General features: G+C 40.4%; 1 long non-coding RNA gene across 1 annotated transcript in view; it reads right to left on the reverse strand.

Annotated features, from left to right (window-relative positions):
* The window catches only part of LOC122233126, a 41,936-nt gene extending 20,313 nt beyond the window's left edge, over positions 1-21,623 (reverse strand). Inside the window, exons 1-2 of the long non-coding RNA XR_006210600.1 lie at positions 21,459-21,623; positions 16,216-16,375 (exon numbers count right to left, since the gene is read on the reverse strand). This is a non-coding gene — a long non-coding RNA (uncharacterized LOC122233126). The remainder of the gene's footprint in view (positions 1-16,215; positions 16,376-21,458) is intronic.
* Between the last annotated feature and the right edge of the window lie 1,992 nt (positions 21,624-23,615).

A 23,615-nucleotide genomic window follows, 5' to 3' on the forward strand; every position in this document is an offset into this window, starting at 1 on the left:
TTATCCACTATGACAAAGAAAATCAGCGGTTACCTGGCATGGGGGCAGACTGACTGCAAAAGAGTATACAGAAGTTTTGGAGATGATGGAAATGTTATAAATCTGGATTGCAGTGGTGGTTACCCAGGTGTAAAAAACTCATCAAACTGTAAATTTATAATAGGTACATTTTATTACATGGAAATTATACCTTAATAAAGTTGATTTAAAAAAAAAATCTCGACACCGACTTTTCCTCCTGCTACTCTGCTCTGTGCCTCATGCTCCCTTACACCACACTCTCAGAAGGGCTATCTATTATTGCTATATTATTTTCTCTGCTCCCATTCTTAACAGCCCATTTCAAATCAGGCAATGACCAGACCACCAAAACTGCAATTAGATCACTAAGGACATCAAGTTTCCTGATTCTATTATCAATTTCATACAGTTTCTCACTTACTTTCTTCTTGATATTCTCAGAATCACCCTTCTTTCTTTTTTGGTTCTCCTCTTACCTCACTAGCTTTTACTCACTAGTCTACTTTATTAGTTTCTCCTCGCTTTCCAACATCTATGTGGAATTACCCATGCTTAATAATCCTCAATTCCTTCTCTGTATTTATTTGCTAAGTGATCTCATTCAGCCTGTGGCTTTAAAATTTTTTTAAAAAAATGTTTTTATTTATTTTTGAGACATAGAGAGACAGAGCATGAGCAGGGGAGGGGCAGAGAGAGAGGAGACACAGAATCTGAAGCAGGCTCTAGGCTCCGAGCTATCAGCCCAGAGCCCGATGCGGGGCTCGAACTCACGGACTGTGAGATCATGACCTGAGCTGAAGTCAGATGCTTAACTGACTGAGCCACCCAGGTGCCCCAACCTGTAACTTTGAATATTACCTATAAACTGATTATTATCCCTGACCTTTTCCTTCATTCCAAATTAACATACCAGCTGCCACTTGACATTCTACTTGAATGTCTAAGAAGTGTCTCAAATTCAAAGTGCCTATAGAGGCTAAATGATGGACTGTATAGATTTTGAAGTCCTAATTTCCGGCACCAGTAAATGTTACCTTGTATGTTAAGGATCTTGAGATGGGGAGATTATCCTGGATTATCCTAAATGGCCCTAAATGTAATCACAAATGTCCTTATAAGAGAAGAAGGCATTGACATATGGACTAATGATGCCTAAAGTAAAACTCAAGGCTGTTGGTTTTGAAGATGGTGGAAAGGGCCAGCCAAAGGATGGAAGGAGTGAAATTCTAGAATCTGGAAAAGTTAAGGCAAAAAGACTCCCCATTAGAACCTCCCTAGGGAGCACATGTAGCCTTGCCTATTCCTTGATGCAGGCTTGGTAAAACAAATTTTGGACTTGTGACCTCCAGAACCATTAGAGAACAAATTTCTGTTGTTTTAAGCCACTGAGTTAATGGTAATGTGTTACAGCAGCAACAGCAAACTAATACATTTCCTAAAGTTAACTCTTCATCTCTCTCCTCTAAGTACCCACGCCATCTCATTCTCAATAAATGTCTCAGGCTAAAAAAATTCTTGGATAAACATTCCATGAAAGCAGGGACCATGTTGCATGCAGTACTGTATCTCTAAGCATGAAATAATGTCAGACACATAGCAGGTATTCAAGAAGAATTTGCTGAACAAATGGTTGAGTGAATACAGAACACAGAAGATCAATATCAAACCACACTTAATATGCTAAAGGTTAAAGACAGATACTGCATCCATGAAAACAAGAAAGAAAAAATATAATATTAGAAACCAGGGCACCTGGCTGTCTCAGTCAGTGGAGCATGGGTTGTGAATTCAAGCCCCACAATGGGTATAGAAATTACTTAAAAATTAAATCTTTTTTAAAAAATCTAAAATCAAAATAAAGAACTCTTGAAATTGAAAAACAGTGCAGCTAAATTTTTAAAATCTCATTATGAGGGTTGGAAAGGTACAATGAAAAAGCCAAGAATAGTATAGAAGATTAGAAAATTAGGATGCTGGCAGGCCAGAAAGGAGTGGTAGGATATATTCAATGTGCTGAATCAGAAAAAATATGCAGCCAAGAATTAAGGCTGTCATTCAGAATAGAAAAAGAGATAAAGAGTTTCCCAGACAAAACTAAAAGAGTTTGCGACCACTAAACCAGCCCTGCAAGAAAATTAGGGGGGACTCTCTGAAGGGAGAAAAGGCAAAACAAAACAAAAATACCAAAAGCAACAGAGACTAGAAAGGACTAGAGAACACTACCAGAAACCCCAACACTACAAGCAACGTAATGGCAATAAATTCATATCTTTCAGTACTCACTCTAAATGTCAATGGACTCAATGCCTCAAAAAAAAAGATATAGGATAACAGAAAGGATAAAAAAACAAGATCCGCCATCTATATGCTGTTTACAAGAGATCCATTTTAGGCCTAAAAGCACCTTCATATTGAAAGTAAGGGGATGGAGAACCATCTATGATCTAACGGCCACCAAAAGAAAGCCAGAGTAGCCATACTTACATCAGACAATCTAGATTTTAAAATAAGGATGTAACAAGAGATGAAGAAGGGCATTATATCATAATTAAGAGTTCTATCCACCAAGAAGATCTAACAATTGTAAACATTTATGCCCCCAACATGAACACTCAAATATATAAATCAATTAATCACAAACATAAAGAAACACATTGATAATAATACCATAATAGTAGGAGAATTCAACACCCCACTTATAGCAATGGACAGATCATCTAAGCAGAAAATCAACAAGGAAACAATGGCTTTGAATGACACACTGGACCAGATGGACTTAACAGATATATGCCCAACATTTCACCCTAAAGCAGCAGAACACACATTCTTCTCAAGCGCACATGGAACGTTCTCCAGAATAGATCACATACTGGGATACAAATCAGCCCTCAGCAAGTACAAAAAGATCAAGATCATACCGTGCACATTTTCAGACCACAATGCTATGAAACTCAAAATCAACCACAGGAAAAAATTTAGAAAGACAACAAATACTTGGAGATTAAAAAAACAATCTACCAAAGAACGAATGCGTTAACCAAGAAGTTAAAGAAGAAATTAAAAAGTACATAGAAGCAAATGAAAATGATAGCACCACAGCCCAAAACTTTTGGGATGCAGTAAAGGTGGTCATAACAGGGAAGTATATAACAATCCAGGCTTTTCTAGAGAAGGAAGAAAGGTCTCAGATGCACAACCTAACCTTTCACCTTAAAGAGCTGGAAAAAGAACAGCAAATAAAACCCCAAACCAGCTGAAGATGGGAAATAAAAAGATTAGAGCAGAAATCAATGCTATCAAAATAAAAAAAGAAAAACAGTAGAACAGTAGAACAGAACAATGAAACCAGGAACTGGTTCTTTGAAAGAATTAACAAAATTGATAAGCCCTTAGCCAGTTTGATCAAGAAGAAAAAGGAAAGGACCCAAGTAAATAAAATCAAGAATGAAAGAGGAGAGATCACAACCAACACTGTAGAAATACAACCAATAATAAGAGAATGCTATGAGCAATTACATGCCAATAAAATGGGCAATCCAGAAGAAATGGACAAATCCCTAGAAACATATAAACTACCAAGACTGAAACATGAAGAAACAGAAAATTTGAACAAACCCATAACCAGGAAAGAAATCAAATTAGTAATCAAAACTCTCCCCAAAAATCAAGAGTCCAAGGCCAGATAGCTTTCCAGGGAAATTCTACCAACATTTAAAGAAGAGTTAATACCTATTCTTTTGAAGCTGTTCCAAAAAATAGAAATAGAAGGAAAACTACCAAACTCATTCTATGAGGCCAGCATTACCTTGATTCCAAAACCAGACAAAGAACCCACTATAAAGAAGAACTATAGACCAATTTCTCTGATGAACATGGATGCAAAAATTCTAAACAAGATACTAGCCAACCAGATCCAACAATATATTAAAAGAATTATTAACCTATCTATTAAAAGATCAAGTGGGATTTATACCTGGGATGCAGGGCTGGTTCAATATCCACAAATCAATCAATGTGATACATCACATCAATAAAAGAAAGGAAAAGAACCACATGACCCTCTCAATAGATGCAGAGAAAGCATTTGATAAAATATAGCATCCTTTCTTGATAAAAACCCTCAAGAAAGTAGGGATAGCAGGATCATACCTCAAGATCATAAAAGCCATATACAAAAGACTCACTGCTAATATCATCCTCAATGGGGAAAAACTGAGAGCTTTCCCCCTAAGGTCAGGAACAAGACAGGGAAGTCCACTCTTGCCACTGTTATTCAACGTAGTTTTGGAAGTCTTAGCCTGAGCAATCAGACAACACAAACATGTAAAAGGCATCCAAATTGGCAAGGAGAAGGTCAAACTTTCATTCTTCGCAGACAACATGATATTCTATATGGAAAACCGAAAAGACTCCACCAAAAAACTGCTAGAACTGATCCATAAATTCAGTAAAATCGCAGGATACTAAAATCAATGCACAGAAATCAGTTGCATTTCTATACACCAATAATGAAGCAGCAGAAAGAGAAATCAAGAAATCAACCCCACTTACAATTGCACCAAAACCCAGAAAATACCTAGGAATAAATCTAAGAAGTGAGAGAAGTGAAAAATCTATACACTGCAAACTATAGAAAGCTTATGAAAGAAACTGAAGAAGACAGCAAAAAATGGAAAAATATTCCATGTTCCTGGATTGGAAGAACAAATCTTGTCAAAATGTCAATAGTACCCAAAGCAATCTACATATGCAATACAATCTCTATCAAAATAACACTAGCATTCTTCACAGAAATAGAACAAACAATCGTAAAATTTGTATGGAACTAGAAAAGACCCAAATAGCCAAAGCAATCCTGAAAAAGAAAACCAAAGCTGGAGGCATCACAATCCTGGACTTCAAGATATATTGCAAAGCTTTAATCATCAAGACAGTATGTTTCTGGCACAAAAAATAGACATAGATCAATGGAACGGAATAGAGAACCCAGAAATGCACCCCACAAACATATGACCAACTAATATTTGACAAAGCAGGAAAGAGTATCCAATGGAATAAAGATAGTCTCTTTGGCAAATGGTACTAGGAAAACCAGACAGTGACATGCGAAAGAAAGAACCTGGGTCACTTTCTTACACTATACACAAAAATACACTCAAAATGGATGAAAGACCTAAACGTAAGATAGGAATCCATCAAAATCATCGAGGAGAAAGCAGGCAAAAACCTCTTTGACCTTGCCAACAGGAACTTCTTACTCAACATATCTCTGGAAACAAAGGAAGCAAAAGGAAAAATGAACTATTGGGACCTCATGAAAATAAAAAGCTTATGCACAGTGAAGGAAACAATCAGTAAAACTAAAAGGCAACCGACGGAATGGGAGAAGATATTTGCAAACAACATATCAGATAAAGGGCTAGTATCTACAGTCTATAAAGAACTTCTCAAACTCAACACCCAAAAAACAATAATCCAGGGAAGAAATGGACAAAAGACATGAATAGACACTTCTCCAAAGAAGACATCCAGATGGCTAACATGAAAAAATGCTCAACATCACTCATCATCAGGCAAATACAAATCAAAAAGACAATGAGATACCATCTCGCACCAGTCAGAATGGCTAACATTAACAACTCAGGTAATGACAGATGTTGATGAGGATGCAGAGAAAGAGGATTCCTTTAGCATTGCTGGTGGGAATGCAAACTGGTGCAGCCACTCTGGAAAAGAATATGGAGGTTCCTCAAAAAATTAAAAATAGAACTATCCTACGACCCAGCAATTTTACTGCTAAGTATTCATCCAAAGGATACAGGTATGCTGTTTTGAAGGGGCACATGCCCCCCCATGTTTATAGCAGCACTATCAACAATAGCCAAAGTATGGAAAGAGCCCAAATGTCCATCGATGGATGAATGGATAAAGAAGATGTGGTGTATATATACAATGGAATATTGGCTGGCAATCAAAAAGAATGAAATCTTGCCATTTGCAACAACATGGATGGAACTGGAGGGTATTATGCTAAGTAAAATTAGTCAGAGAAAGACAAATATCATATGACTTCACTCATATGTGGAATTTAAGGTACAAAATATGAACATAAGGGAAGGGAAGCAAAATAATATAAAAATAGGGAGGGAGATAAAATATAGGGGACTGTTAAATATAGGGAACAAACTGAGGGTTGCTTGAGGGTTTGTGGGTGGGAATGTGGGCTAAATGGGCAGGGGAATTAAGGAGGACACTTGCTGGGATGAGCACTGGGTGTTATATGTAGGGGATCATCACTGGATCCTACTCCTAAAATCATTATTGCACTATATAACACTATATATATGTATATGTATATACATATATATGTATACGCATATACATGTATATACATACGTATACACACACACACACACACACACACACACACACACACACATATATATATACACACACACTATATAACTTGGATGTAAATTTAAAAATAAATAATTTTTTTAAAAAGAAAAAAGAAAGAAAATTAGGATGCCTAATTCTAATTTAAAATTAGAATGGCTATCCATGATCCAATTAACAGAAGATCCAGACAGAGAAAACAGAAAAGAAGAACAGGAAAGGAAATTGCTAAGGAAACAAAACAATTTTCCAAAACTGAAGGATGTGGATCTTTTTTTTTAGGTTTATTTTTATTTATTTCGAGAGAGAGAGATAGAGCAAGTAGGGGAAGGGCAGAGAGAGAGGGAGACAGAATCCCAAGAAGCTCCCCACTGCCAGCGCAGCGCCTAATGTGGGGCTCAAACGGGCAAACCGTGAGATCATGACCCAAGCTGAAGTCAAGAATCAGACATTTAACCGACTGAGCCACCCAAGCACGCCAGGACAAGGGTCTTCTTGATGAAAAACCTATCGCTTTAAGTATCTTGCAATTTTGTCAATTATACCTCAATAAAGCTGGAGGGAAAAAAAAGCTACATTATAAAAGACAGTAAACAAGGACTCGAAATCCTGACAGATGTGAACAGAATGCTATACCCTGCAACACTATTAATTAATCAAGGTGGCATACAATAAAGACATTTTCAGACTGCCCAAGAATTCAAAAACATGCTTCTCATGCAAGGCTGTGCTTCAGAAAACCAAGATATAGACAGGAAAGACAAGGAATCTGCAAAATAATTGGCCCAAGACCTGAGAAGTCCCACACTGATTCCTGTGCTACAGGCCCAGAGGGCAAAGTCTCCAGGGTGGGCGAGGGGCCAGAGGAAGATGAAGGAAGATGGGGGTGAAGGAATGGAACCCACAGATTTTTTTCAACTGTTTTACATGCTTAAAAAATTATTGAAAGATGTTTGACAAATCTATTGAAGCATCTGGAAAACAAATCGTTAATGCACATATAGTAAACGAAGCAAACGAAAAGATAAGGCAATTGCCAACATCAAGATTAAAAAGTTACACAAGAGAGGAAATGCAATCGTCGCACATTACTTGCATCTGCAGTGAACAACTTATATGGTCATGATGCTGCAAATGCTAAGCAATGATTTCACCAAAACTGTGGGCACAACTAGAGTATGAGGGTGGAGACAGGAGCAGAATAAGCAGTGAGGGCAGAGACGGGGTGAGGAAGAAAGACAGCGAAAGCCTCATCCACAATGAATGAAAAATGTCTACAATTGGGAACAAGTACAGACAATCAGCATAAGCATATTAGTTAGAAATACTATAATACACCAAAAACTATAAAATACCTAGAATAAACCTAACCAAAGAGGTGAAAAATCTATACACTGAAAACTAAAGAAAGCTGATGAAAGAAATTGAAGAAGACACAAAGAAATGGAAAAAAAATTCCATGCTCCTGGATAGGAAGAACAAATACAGTTAAAATGTCGATACTACCCAAAGCAATCTACATATTCAATGTGATCCCTATCAAAGTAACACCAGCATTCTCCACAGAGCTAGAACAAATAATCCTAAAATTTGTATGGAACCAGAAAAGACCACGAATAGTCAAAGCAATCTTGAAAAAGAAAACCAAAGCAGGAGGCATCACAATCCCAGACTTCAAGCTGTACTCATCAAGACAAATCATCAAGACAAAGCTGTAATCATCAAGACAGTATGGTACTGGCACAAGAACAGACACTCAGATCAATGGTACAGAATAGAGAATCCAAAAATGGACCCACAAACGTATGGGGAACTAATCTTTGACAAAGCAGGAAACAACATCCAATGGAATAGACAGTCTCTTCAGCAAGTGGTACTGGGAAAACTGGACAGCGACATGCAAAAGAATGAACCTGGACCACTTTCTTACACCATACACAAAAACAAACTCAAAGTGGATGAAAGACCTCAATGTAAGACAGGAAGCCATCAAAATCCTCAAGGAGAAAGCAGGCAAAAACCTCTTTGATCTTGGCCACAGCAATTTCTTACTCAGCACGTCTCCGGAGGCAAAGGAAACAAAAGCAAAGATGAACTACTGGGACCTCATCAAAATAAAAAGCTCTGCACAGTGAAGGAAACAATCAGCAAAACTAATAGGCAACCAATGGAATGGGACAAGATATTTGCAAATGATATATCAGATAAAGGGTTAGCGTCCAAAATCTATAGATAGCTTATAAAACTCAACACCCAAAAAACAAATAATCCAGTGAAGAAATGGGCAAAAGACATGAATAGACCCTTCTCCAAAGAAGACATCCAGATGGCCAACCGACACATGAAAAATGCTCCACATCACTCATCATCAGGGAAATACAAATTGAAACCACAATGAGATACCACCTCACACCTGTCAGAATGGCTAACATTAACAACTCAGGCAACAACAGATGTTGGTGAGGATGCGGAGAAAGAGGATCTCTTTTGCATTGTCGGTGGGAATGCAAGCTGGTGCAGCCACTCTGGAAAACAGTATGGAGGTTCCTCAAAAAACTAAAAATAGAACTACCCTACAACCCAGCAATTGCACTACTAGGCATTTATCCACGGGATACAGGTGTGCTGTTTCGAAGGGACACATGCACCCCCGTGTTTATAGCAGCACTATCAACAATAGCCAAAGTATGGAAAGAGCTCAAATGTCCATCAATGGATGAATGGATAAAGAAAATGTGGTATATATATACAATGGAGTTTTACTCAGCAATCAAAAAGAATGAAATCTTGCTATATGCAACTACGTGGATGGAACTGGATGGCATTATGCTAAGTGAAATTAGTCAGAGAAAGACAAAAATCATATGACTTCACTCATATGAGGACTTTAAGAGACAAAACACATGAACATAAGGGAAGGGAAGCAAAAATAACATAAAAACAGGGAGGGGGACAAAACAAAAGAGACTCATAAATATGGAGAACAAACTGAGGGTTGCTGGAGGGGTTGTGGGAGGAAGGAAGGGCTAAATGGGTAAGGGGCATTAAGGAATCTACTGAAATCATTGCTCACTATATACTAACTAATTTGGATGTAAATTTTAAAAAATAAAAAATAAAGTTAAATAAAAAAAAAAGAAATGCTATAATAAATAATGGGGCACCTGGGTGTTAGTGATTTGAGCTCAGGTTGTGATCTCACGGTTTAGGAGTTTTGAACCCCGCGTCTGGCTCTGTGCTGACAGCATGGATCCTACTTGGGATTCTCTCTCTCTTTCTCTCAAAATAAATAAATAAATAAACTTAAAAAAAAAGAAACACTATAATAAATAGTACAAGCAGCAACTAAAAGAGCTTAACAGGATCACTTTCAGGGAGGGCTGGAACAAAGGGTGGGAGGAACGAGAAGTGACTTTTCCTTATTACTTCCTAGTCCTATTGTATTACGTTTACATGTGTATAAGTATTATAGTACTTTGATACAAGACTTAATGATAAAGTCAAAACTAATAAAACTAAACAAAGGGCTCAGAGCCAGTATAGACGTAAAGAAAGAGAATTTCCCAACAAATAGCAATATGGCCTGTGACACAAGAAAGTGACGTCCCTCAATCACCTGGAGCCAAGCAGGACCAGCAGAGTAAGAACAACCAGAAAAAAGGGAACACAGGCGTGACAGAACAAAGCGCTTTCTAGACACGGCTGGCTCAGAGTTTTTACCAACCCCTTTGTGAGAAGGAAACTGGAGAGCACTACAACAATATATTGTTTTTGTTTTCCGCACACCATTTCTTCCCACGGAGAGACGAGTCTTTGGTTCTCTTCCCCAGCGTAGACGCAACCACTCTCAACAAATGTGCTCCTCGCCCTCAGCAAGTCCTGGGGTCAAGAGCCCTTCAGGCATGTCACAGAGAGACATCTGCACTGGCCCGAACCAAGGGACAAGTTCGAGGAAAGTTCCTCTGACAGAAGGCTAATGTATGAACTGTTTTAACCACGCAAACACACGTACAAACACATGCATGTACACACACGCGCGCGCACACACACACAGTGTCTTATTGGGAGGGATCTCTTCTTTTTAACTGTTGTCCTCTGGCTTTTTAACTCAGTAGTTGCACAACATTTTAATTGAACGTCCACTTTCATCTTAACTAGGACGGGGAAGTGTAAATTGCATCGTGCGAGCTAAGCAAAAGGCCCAGAAGGTTCTCGTCCATGGCATGACTTCGAGCAACAGATTATGTTCCTGCCAAAACTGACTCCAAAAGCAATTTACCTATACTACAAGACTGCTCAGATATAAAAGGATCTTGCTGTATGAGAGACTTCTTACAGCTAAGGCTGTCTATGCCATGGCTGTCCAGCTACATCTTCATAAACATATATTCATTGTTGAAATAGCCCCCCCAGGCTTGAAGGTCTGCCATTTGTAGTCCATAAAATAAGCTGTGATATTTTTTTTTTTAAAAAAGTCTGTTTAAAAATAATGCAGTTACTTTAAAAAAAAATCAAATTACGTTCAAAGAGTCGCGTGTGTAACCCAAAGGCAGTGGGGATTAAAGAATCAACTGGCAAGCCCAGCATGTGGGCCCATGCCGAGTCTCCAGCAAACCCGAGCTAGAAGGAAAATAGGTGGGAAGCTGGTACACACAGATGGAGGTACTTCTAAATAAACTGGGAGACGCCGAAGCATTTTTGTAACCCAAAGCCAAGCAGGCTTCTAAAATCCTTCCTTCCATATTTACAAAAAAGACCACGTTGCCATAGGCATTATCAAGGCAAGTTCACTGTAAAGAAGAGACCTGGTGACTCTGATATTGCCGTGCCCCTGAGAAGCCATGTCAGTCACTTGTTGCCGGTGGCCGGTGCGAGGTCCAAGTGGAAAGCTCCAGGGCGACCCTGCCAAAGCCCGTACCTCATGTGCAGCAGCTCCAGGAGGACCCACGTGCACGTGGACACAGGGACAGGAACCGCTCAGCCGTATCCGGTCAAGTGTTGTGGGATGAGGGAGCTATGCCGCCGGTTACATAGTGGGGGTTCAACTGGTCAGTGACAGCATGGTGTTGTCATCCACGCCACAGACCCTGACACTCGGTCTGGGCTCAAATCCCAACTCAGCCACCTTCTTGCTGTCTCTGCTTCTGTTTCCTAATCTATAAAATAAGGATGATACCTCTTTCATAGGATTTTCTGAAGGTTTCTCTTTTCTCTTTCTTTTTTTCTTTTTTTTTTTTTTTAGAGAGAGAGAGAGCGAGTGTGAATGGGGAGAGGGACACAGGGGGAGAGAGAGTCTTAGGCAAGCTCTGTGCTCAGGACAGAGCCTGATGTGAGGTTCGATCCCACAACCCTGGGATTATGAACTGTGCCAAAATCAAGAGTTGGACACTGAACCAACCGAGCCACCCAGGCGCCCCGATTTTGTGAAGGTTAAATGAGTGTGTGTGTGAGTGTGTGTGTGTGTGTGTGTGTGTGTGTGTGTATATATATATATATATATATATATATATATATATATATATAAAATCACTTAGAAGAGTGGCACAGAGTAAATACTACGTGAGGACTGGCTATTAATATTATTCTCAGTTTCTATCTTTTTAATAATTTTTTAAAGTTTATTTTATTTATTTTGAGAGAGTGAGCACATGTGTATAAGAGTGGGAGAGAGGCAGAGAGAGAGAGAGAGAGAGAGAGAGAGAGAGAGAGGATCCCAAGCAGGCTCTGTATGCTGTTAGCACAGAGCCCCATGTGAGACTCAATCTCACCAACCAAGAAATCAAGAGTCAGCTACTCAACCGACCGAGCAACCCAGGCGCCCCCTCAGTTTCTATTTTTGTTACCGTAAAGTCTGAGCTGAAATATGGCAGGATGATTAACAAAAGGGAACTGAATACGATGGAGGCAGCCAATCTTTGAAGCCAAGATAGTCATGTCCACATTGGTGTGGCCCGATCAGCTGAACCTCTGGGTTCAAATCCCACCTCCCCCCATGTTTGCCACTGGAATAAAATAGAAATTACTCTAATTACGCCCAACCTGAAAAAGCAGTGTGAGGATTAAATGAAATTCCATCAGTGAAAGTAGCTGAAAGTGAAAGTAACACAGCAGGAACTTCCTGAACCGTATTTTACTTTCCATTCCCTTACAAAGTGGCAACATACCAGGCAGCAAGCTCCCTGGGGACTGAATTAGATCTAGTGTCTTCCTGCTGTTGTCACCAGTGCAGTAATAAATGGCTGCAGTGAATATGTGCTCAGTCAATGGCAGTTGAGTGAATGAAGAAATGAATGAAGGAACCTGTTAACCAATTATCAATTAATAAGCGAGCGAATACATTTGCAAAGGATGTGTTTCTACGATCATCCCAAAGCAATAGATACAGACGAAATTAATATAAGAGGTGTTGAGAGCGACTACAATAACAAATAGTTTTGGGGGTGCCTAGGTGGCTCAGTTGGTTAAGTGTCTGTCTCTTGGTTTCAGCTCAGGTCATGATCTCACAGGTTCATGGTCTTGAGCCCCATGTTGGGCTCCATGCTGACAGTGTGGAGCCTTCTTGGGATTCTCTTTCTCCTCTCTCTCTCTGCCCCTCCCCGCTTGCATGCATGCACTTTCTCTCTTCCTCTCTAAATAAATAAATAAACACTTAAAAATAAATAAATGAAATACAATAGTTTGCGGATGTAGGAAATTATGAAAAGATTGGGAATAACCTAAATTCTCTATGATAATTGACACTTAGTCCAAACACTCTGTAATAAAACATGGCAAGCCTTCATAAAGAATGAAAAAATTGAAAATGGAGGGAGATTACAGAGATGACAAGACACTATATTTTTATGTAAATTAGAGAATACGTTTCTAGTCCTGAACATGTTTGACGTCAGAGATGAGGGACTCCAACAGAAATGGAAGAGGCCACCACTGAACACACTGGCAGTGTAGAGACCACTGAAGTTACTTATCTTTCAGGTCAGACACTGACCTGAAGACACTCTATGGAGTAGAGTCTTCTATACAGAACTTGCAAGTGAGAGAATATTAGAAACCTGTCCTGAGAGAGGAGAGGAGATATTAGTGCGTTTGTTTCCCCTAGGGTGATACAAAGCTCATGGGATAAATACCATCTGGACAGCACAGGAATGCAAAGGTGCACAAAGAATTAAGAACTCAGGATCCATGGAATGACCTCAGGACGGAGCTGATCTTGGGGCGCCGGGGTGTCTCAATTGATTAAGCGTCCACCTCTTGATTTCAGCTCAAGTCATGCTCTCACGGTTCATGAGTTCAAGCCCCACGTTGGGCTCTGCACTAACAGTGGGGGAGCCTGCTTCGGATTCTCTGTCTCCCTCTCTCTCTGCCCCTCCCCCACTCTCTCTCTCTCTCAAAATAAATAAATAAATATTTAAAAAAAAGAACAGCGCTTATCCCATTACAAAAGGCTCTGAAATAAAACCCAAAGAGAAGTGTTAAAATGTTTTCAGACACTGAATCATCACTAAAATAAATAGACCCTTCCACAGTTTCTCTGAAGAGCACAATGTATATTCAGAGGTACACATTTCAATGTGCTTGCTACATTTTAATCTCAACTCCTTATACTGTACTTGGTTTGTACAAATAAAGGGAGATAGTTGGAGGGCAAAGTGATCTTAGGGGTTGGATGATCCAAGGAAAATCCCATGGGAAATAAAATTTATAGTGGTGATTCAAAGTTCTGGAAGGTTACTACAAGAAAAGGCAGTGCATCTATTTTCCAAGTGAGATACCTTAGTGAGTAGCAACAAATGTCAAGGCGCGACCTCAGAGAGAGTGGTCTTAAGTAAGTGCAATGCTTGCATCATGTTTCCAGAAAAGTCCAGGTACCAAATGTGCCTGTGTATGTTCCAAATTTCCCCATTTCATAAAGCAACCAATTTTCAAATATTTTTGTTAAAGAGAACAAATTCTAAATGATAATGCTCAGTTTTTGATGTTTTTCTTTCCAATTAGCAGTCTATCGTTGTGTTTTCAAAAACATTCTCCCCTTCTAATTGTTTTTCATGATAAAGATCCCCCTACAAAATTTTAATATTGTCATCATCTTATGAGAAGAAAAATTCCATACGAAAATTGGAAGAAGAATCATGATTTCTCCCTTATTCTCTGAAAGCAAAAAATAATCAAGAAGGGCTTTGTTTTGGTATCTTCTGGTCTTCTAAGCACAGGAGGGCTGGAAAATGGAATCGCTTAAATAACAACCCACATTGTTTCCCCTCACAAAACAGAATAATAGTGGGAACATTTTTGTGACTCCAAGGAAGCAAATGTTTCTAATTAGTGAACAAGATCAGCTGAGGTAGCTGCTCCGGGGCATCTGTGCCTCTCATTAGGGACACTCTCCTGTAGAGCAAAACAACAAAACCGCCGGAATTCTGTTTGTGAAGGGTGCCACCTACCGAAGAACAAGCAGTACTACAGCCAGCGTCAAGGGGGTGGGGGTGGGGAACGATGGGGGAGTCAGGAAAAAGCAGACAGTCCCGCCGTCTGGCGAGATTTCTTTGCCAAAAGGAGGCAAGAAGAGGGCATGGCACCGACTTAGCAGATACAGATACGGGTACGGGAGGGTCGGACTGGAAAGGCTTTGTGTGGAGAAGGTAGTTACAGGGCCTTGCGGGGTCACTAGGGTTTAGCAAAGGGAGCGAGCACGGGAAGTGGAACTGGTTTGGAGGCAGGCAGGGGGGGTAAGGAAAGCTCTGAGGAGGACAGCGTCCCGTGAGGAGATGAGACCGGCTGTAGAAGAGTGTTTGCACTGGGAACTTGCAGGAATGAGACTTAATACCGAGGGCAATACCCCTGGAGGTATTATCAAGGCCTTGGCAAATGACTCTCAATTAAGAACACGGGGTGGGGGGAGGGGGAGAGTTGGCACCTGGGTGGTTTAGGCTTAGGTCATGACCTCAAGGTTTATGAGTTCAAGTTCAAGCCCACACGGGGCTCACTGCTGTCAGCACGGAGCCAACTTCAGATCCTCTGTCCCTTCTCTCTCTGCCCCTCCCCACTTCCCTTCTCTCTCTCTCTCTCAAAAATAAATCAAACGTTAAAAAAAAAAAAAAAACACTGAGGTAATCATTTCACAGTATATACATGTATCAAATCAACATGCTGTATAACTTAAATTCACATATTGGTATTTGTCAATTACACCTCAATAAGGCTGGACAAATGCAAAATAAATAAATAAATAAAAAGTAAAGAACCAATGGATTATGGAAACAGAACTCTGTGAGAAACTACCGTACAGATGGCAAACCTCTTGACTCTTTGGAAATTCTCTCAAAGGCAATTATTGAGACTGAAGGTTGACATAATGTTCTGACAGGTAAAATAGTGATCCTAATAACATCCTGGGCCCCCCAGCATTAAGAGCTACAGCACCTGTGGCTACCCCCCTAGATCATCAATATTAGAGGCCCAACCCTGCCCCCAAGACACTGAAGCCTGGATTCTGCCCACACATGCACCTCCTTCTCTGCTCCCATAAAAGTAATGTTCTCACTTCTACTTCATTTTTTTGTTCTGAATATATTAATAGAGACCCGGCCATGTTCCGGGCGTGGGAACAAAGGTGAAGACAGATATGGTCCCTTTCCTCATGGCACTCACCATCTAGTGGAGCATGGAGACATTAATTACATAACTACACAAATGCTAGCATAAAAGTCACGAGTACTCTAAATTCAAGGCTGTGAGAGCCTAAACAGGGATAACTGAGCTAGTCCAAGGGTGGAGGAAGGTATGTAAGGGGATTCTTACCAAGGAAACAACATTTGGCCAATATGGCTGCAGAGGGTGTCCTTCCTGGGGGTAGGCAGGAGACGGTTTGGAGTCCTCAGGCCAGGTTCCACCTTTTAACAGCTCTTTTTCTCTGGACAAGTCACTTGAATTTCTTAGTCCCAGGCATGAAATGGGGAAACTAGTGGGAGTTAAATAATAAAATACACAGAATGTGCTCAGTGCAATGACTAGAACATAGTATGCCTACAATAAATGCTAGCTGATATTATTTTTGATATTATTAATCCTCTCTGCTTTTATGCTGGAGTGTGGACAGTGAGGCAGAAGAGGAAAAGGAAAGATTTGCATTTAAAGACTAGAATTGGCATATGCTATTTATATGTGATGTGTCACTGAACTTTTGGATTCCAGGTAGAACACAGGATTCATCATAACACAGAAGCAAATAAAAACTCATAATACTATTAGAACTCTTTCTTAGTCATCTGGCTGGAAATTGAACCATTATGTTTAACATCATTTACATGGGAAAATGTGTTCCAATCCAAACTGTATTAACCAAAAAATATTTTTGAATACAATGCATTTGTTATTGGCGACTGTCAGTTCTTCCACACAGAATTCTATAGGTGAGAGCAGTATTTTACATAGGATGGAAAGCCCCTGAAACATGGAGTAATGCCTTTCCATGGCTGTTGGCTATTCCACTTAGAGATGACAATAGTGATACCATAGCCACAACCTCATCACACCTGGGAAATTGTCATGGAAATTACATGACTTACCAAGGGACAGGGAAATGCACCTGAGAGATAACGTCTCTTAATCAGGTTCCTTTTGTACATTTCATTAAAGTGTTACCCCTAACTAAAGGGAATGCTGTCTCTCTTCTAAGCCCTCTATTATGTTCACAGAACCAGTGTATATCAGGCGGAAACAAAACAAGCAATTTGGTGAGTTTCTGATGACTCTGTCCATTTGAATAATTGGGCGATTCATAGAGATATCTGGCTTAAATTTTTCAAGTTTTATTTGTGCTTATTATGGGGGGGGGGAGGTGCAAGGGGGTAGGGGTGGAAAAAGAGAAGGACAGAGAATCCCAAGCAGGCTCCACACTGCCAGCACAGAGCCTGATGTGGGGCTCAGTCCCACAAACTGTGAGATCATGACTTGAGCCAAGATCAAGAGTCAGACACTTAACCAGCTGAGGCACCCAGGTGCCCCTATCAGGCTTAATTTTTTTAAATAAACTTAAGTGAGCATTTGACCTAAATGGAATAGTAAAATGTTTTTAACTATGTTCAGAATGATTTACAAACATGTGAGAAAAACCTATGCACATATAGAAAAGATGGAGAAAATGTATTAAAAGGTATTAAAACTGGTTGGTTTTCTGTGAAGATGACACAGGGAAATGGAAAAACAGTCCAGGCTCATGGATCTCAAGAACAAATATTGTTAAAATGTCTACACTATCAAAAGCAATCTACACATTCAGTGCAATCCCTATCAAAACACCATCAGCCTTTTTCACAGAACTAGAACAATCCTAAAATTTGTATGGATCCACAAAAGACCCCCCGAATAGCCCAAGTAATCTTGAAAAAGAAAAGTGAAGCTGAAAGCATCACAATTCCAGACTTCAAAATGTATTACAAAGCTGTAGTCATCAAAACAGTAAGGTACTGGCACAAAAAGAAACAGATCAATGGAACAGAATTAAAAAACCCAGAAATCAACCCATATTTGTATGGTCAATCTTCAACAAAGGAGGAATGAATATCCAATGGGAAAGGACAGTCTCTTTAACAAATGGTGTAGGAACAACTGGACAGGTACATGCAAAAGAATGAAACTGGACCACTTTCTTACAGCACACACAAAAATAAATTCAAAATGTATTAAAGACCTAACTGTGAGACCTGAAACCATAAAAATCCTAGAAGACAACACAGGCAATAATTTCTCTGACACTGGCTGGAGCAACTTTCTAGATATGTCTCCTTAGGCAAGGGCACTGAAACCAGAAATAAACTGCTGGGACTTCATCAAAATAAAAAGATCCTACACAGCAAAGGAAATAATCAACAAAACTAAAAGGCAACCTACTGAATGGAAGAAGAGATTTGCAAATGACTATCTGATAAAGGGTTAGTATCCAAAATACAGAAAAAAACTGATACAATTCAACACCCAAAAAACAAGTACTGCAATTAAAAATGGGCAGAAGACATGAACAGACATATCTCCAAAGAAGACATCCAGAGGGCCAACAGACACATGAGAAGATGCTCAACATCACTCATCATCAGAGAAATACAAACCAAAACTACGATGTGGACCCTGCCCCTGCCTCAGTCGTGGAACTGTCTTCAACAGTCTCTGCAAATGGTTTCTGTGGCCTAGCGTCCCCTCCCCCATTCATGATTGTGCACTGAGGGCTGTGAGGGGTCACTGCCAGGGTTTCCACCAGCCCAAAAACAGCCATCCCCTCCAGCGGCTTGTTCATGGCCACCCATGACTGTTACCAGTACTGCCTGAGTTCCATGTCCAGTAACGGTTCTTGGGGAGTACAGAGTGTACTGCCCCTCACCACCCCAGTCTCCTCATGGGTCACTGGTGGGCAAGCTTCTTTTTTGGGAAGTCTACTCTCCTATTCATGGCTACAGTGTTTGAGTCCCTAGAACCCTTGGAATCTCCTCAGGCCTTCAGCAACACAATCACCTGTGACTTGGTCCTAGAAGCCATGAAGAAGCAGCCTCGTGGCCAGCCTGGCAAAGCCAACACCGGGCCCAATCCTGAATGGCCACCACCAGGATTCAAGAGGTGCTAAGCTCATCAGAGCCCCTCCTATAAACTCAGTAGGCTGCCACAAACAGAGACAATATCAAAACAGCAAAACACCAAAAAGGAAGTTGAGAGAATCGCACTCTACCATCCAAGTGGCACACAAGCCTTCCTGACACCCTGTAACTGTGTGCCTTGCACCCAGTAGAAAATAAACTCCAAGCAGCCAGTAAAAAAAAGAGGGAGGGCACCTGGGTGGGTCAGTCAGTTAAGCACCTGACTCTTGGGCTCAGATCGTGATCTCACGGTTTGTGAATTCGAGCCCCACATTGGGCTCTGGGCTAATAGTGCAGAGCCTGCTTGGGATTCTCTCTTTCCTCTTCTTGCCCCACTCTCTCAATGTCAAAATAAATAAACAAAAGCCACCACCAACAACAACAACAACAAAAACTACATGCAATATCACCTCACAGTCAGAATGGCTAAAATCAACAACACAAGAAACCCATGTTGGTGAGGATGTGGAGAAAAACCCTCTGGCACTGTTGGTGGGAATGCAAACTGGTGCAGTCACTGTGGAAAACAGGATGGAGGTTCCTCACAAAATTAAAAATAGAACTACCCCACGACCCAGCAATGGCACTACTAGGTATTTACCTAAAGAATACAAAAACACTAATTCAAAGTGATAGCAGCATTATTTACAATAGCCAAGATATGGAAGCAGCCCAAGTGTCCACTGACTGATGAATGAATAAAGAAGGGGTGGTGTGTGTATACGTGTGTGTGTATTTATATTTATATTTTTATATACGTTTACATATATATTTATATATATATGTTTATATATATATTCTCACACACACACACACACACACACACACACACACACACACAATGGAATATTACTGAGCCACAAAAAAAGAATGAAATCTTGCCATTGGCAACAACGTAGATGGAGCTAGAGAGTATTATGCTAAGCGAAATAAGTCAGTCAGAGAAAGACAAATACCATATGATTTCACTCATAAGTGGAATTTAAGAAAGAAAACAAATGAGCATGGGGGGAAAAAGAGAGAGAGGCAAGCCCCAAAACAGACTCTCTTGATTATACAGAACAAACCAATGGTTACTAGAAGGGAGGTGGGTGGGGGGATGGGTTAAACAGGTGATGGGGATTAAGAAGTGCACCTGTCGAGATGGACACCTACCAAGTGATGTGTGGAAGGGTTGAATCACTACATCGTACTCCGGAAACCAATATTACACCGTGTTAACTAACTGGAATTACAATTAAAACTTTAAATATATGTTTTCTCGAGGCACCTGGGTGGCTCAGTCAGTTGAGCATTAGACTTCAGTTCTGGTCATGATCTCATGGCTTGAGAGTTCAAGCCCTGCATCAGCACAGAACCCACTTTGGATCCTGTGTCCCTCCCTCTCTGCCTCTCCCTCATTCACGCTCTCTCTCAAAAATGAGATAGATATAGATAGATAGATAGATAGATAGATAGATATAGATAGATAGATATCCACACACATCTATCTATCTATCTATCTATCTATCTATCTATATGTTTTCTCTATTTTTTCATATTTTCTCCAATGGGTGTATAAGTTTAACACATAAAGTAAAATCTTTCATTATGTGGGGTCAAAAAAAAAAGGCACATAACAGATCAAAAACATGAAATTTCTCATAATTGGGGAAAAGGGTATTCACTTCCCACAACTCTCAATAATTTCTCTTTATACTCAGGCACCATGGAAATGCCAGAGGAACGGGCATAAATATTTTTATTTTTTAATCATATCGCCTGGAAGCCGTCCAATTCACTAAAAATCAATTCCCAGAAAACTATTTCAGTGAACTGCCAAATTAGAGCAAACTGGTTTTCGGGGTGGGGGGGGGGGGGTAAGGACCTGAAGCTGCATTGCCCAATTGTTTGATAAAATACACCTAATTTATGTTATAAATAGCAGTGCTGGTGGTGAGTGGACACTCCCTGATTCTTCTGAATTTAACTGATTATTTACCTGGAAAGAGTTCAGTGATTTCTAAGACCATTTCAGTAAAGGGTTGAAACTCACAAGGGATCCTAAGAAAGACGCTGTTTTTCTTATTTTGCCTCTGAAATAACACAAAGGATTGGATACTCAGATCAGACTCACCAGAATCAGAGACGTTACCCTTTCTGAGGCTTTACGGAACATCAAGGAGGGATTCGGGACCTGTGATTCAGCTTGCTAAGTCCTCTCTTGTGTCATTTGCCAATATTTAACATATGCAATCATTGCTTTCACACACAGAAAGCTATCTCTATAATAAAACGTCTTCTTTATTCCTATAGTTACATAGCTGTGGCTCTCAAGCTGGCCCTAGTATATGGAGGGTGAGGAGAGACTGAAGAAAGAGGCTGACCACCCTAGATGGATAGAAGGCAGGTTTAATAAGCAAGGGGAACTTAACTTACAAGGCTTGTCTTGAGTGATGACAAGAAGAGTAAGTCTCCACACTCGGCTGCCAGTCTTTAAAGTTTTTACAGAGGTCTTCATTGGGTTCAGTCACATATTCAGGCCAGATGATCTCTCTTGAGGCTGTGTCCTTAAAATGGCTCCAGCTCTGGGAACGGTGAGCAGAACCAACACTCCAAGGACAGGGGAGGGAGCAATGAGCCTCTGATTGCCCCGGGGCCAGCTGGAGGGTCAACCAGCAGTCATGCCTTCTCCATGACCTCCCCCAACAAGAGCTTATGTGACTTCTTCCAGGAAGCCATACCCCATAAAACCAGATTCCTGGTCTGTTTGCCATGATCAATTTTTGGCCAGGTATATTCTGCAATGCTAAAAATATTCCACAATTAAGGACTCTCCCATCAGAGAATGCCATTAGTGTGTCTGCCAAGAAATCTGTCATTAACGTGTTTATAAAGAGATTTGACCAAGTCTTCTTTCCGTACAGAGAGTCTCTCAGTAAAAGGGAGAACCGGCTGCATGCCTGTGGTACCTCTTTCCTTCCCAGCCATCAAGAGAAAAATAATTTGTATTTACTTGCTTCTTTCATTAAAAGCTTTTCTTTCTTATTTCAAAAAAAATGTTTGAGGCAAAATATATACATGAGCAAAATAATTTTAAAATATTTGGAGGACTTAAATCAACATAATTCCTCATCCAGAGATGACCATTAATAGATGGATTATATATTTTACCATCCTTTTAATAAATGCATACTATTAGTGAAATGACATAGGGCTAATGGTCCTTGAGACACATGTAAATTATAAACAAGAAGGGGGAATAGATTTCTTTTTTTTTTTCAATATATGAAATTTATTGCCAAATTGGTTTCCATACAACACCCAGTGCTCATCCCAAAAGGTGCCTTCCTCAATACCCATCACCCACCCTCCCCTCCCTCCCACCCCCCATCAACCCACAGTTTGTTCTCAGTTTTTAAGAGTCTCTTATGCTTTGGCTCTCTCCCACTCTAACCTCTTTTTTTTTCTTCCCCAAGGGGGAATAGATTTCTAGGAGAACAGTGTGAGGAGCTTTGCAAACCTTCTACCCAGCAAAACAACCATAACTAGTAAAGATTTACTTTTATTTTAAGTCTCTAGAAATTCTCCTAAAAGCATACAGCACTTAGTGAGTTACTCAAGGGGTACCTGGGTGGCTCAGTCAGTTAAGTATCCAACGCTTGATGTCGGCTCAGGTCATGATCTCATGGTTCATGAGTTTGAGCCCCATGTCGGGCTCTGAGCTCTGTCAGCACAGAGACTGCTTGGGAGTCTCTCTCCCTCTCTCTCTGTCCCTACCCTGCATGTGCTCTCTCCTTCTCAAAATAAATAAATGAACTTAAACAATTTTTTAAAAGAAATATTTACTCAACGAAAATCTACTAAATCTCAGTAAGAATAACAAGAATTGGTGGCATCTCCCCTTAGCCCAGATCAGCACGATGGAAGCAGTAATCCAGCTGGTGCAGCCTAGGACACAGGGTTTCCATTTCCCCCAGCTCTTAACTCGGGGCCACAGCATCTCTCCAGGAGAACCAGACCATCAGCATGTCTCATACCCGCACAACGTTCATGTTGCAGAGGTTCTACCCCAGGCAAGAATAGCTAAGAGCTTCCAGGCTACCTTCTATCACCCTCAAATCATGGGGCAGAAGCCCTATCCCAGGCATGACAGGCTGACAACACTAGGACCCAAATCCCCTTGATCTCAGCTCATTCATGGTCAGATTCCATGTCAGGAGAGGCAAGCTGAGAAGACCACAGGCTACTTGCCCATGCAACACACTGCTCATCCATCAGGGATGTCATTCTGAGAGAAGTGGACCATGTCCCTGCCCCAAGACATCAACAGTTGAACATAGATTTTGCCCACTGTGAGAGACAACCATAAACACAGACAGCTTTGAATCTCTCCTTAAAGGAATGATTTTATTTGGAACAGGGTACAGGGAAGTTTAAGCCAAAGGGCACTATTGAAACAGTGGAGATTTTGGAGATAAGCAATTAAGATGAGACTGGTGACTTCAGAAGAATAATAAGCTAAATTGTAGACCGGTGGAAGTTTAACAGAGAACTAAGGAAAAAGACAGCTAAAAATAAGCCTCCTGGGATCAA

Source organism: Panthera tigris, chromosome D4 (assembly GCF_018350195.1).
Source record: "Panthera tigris isolate Pti1 chromosome D4, P.tigris_Pti1_mat1.1, whole genome shotgun sequence".
Classification (NCBI taxonomy): domain Eukaryota; kingdom Metazoa; phylum Chordata; class Mammalia; order Carnivora; family Felidae; genus Panthera; species Panthera tigris.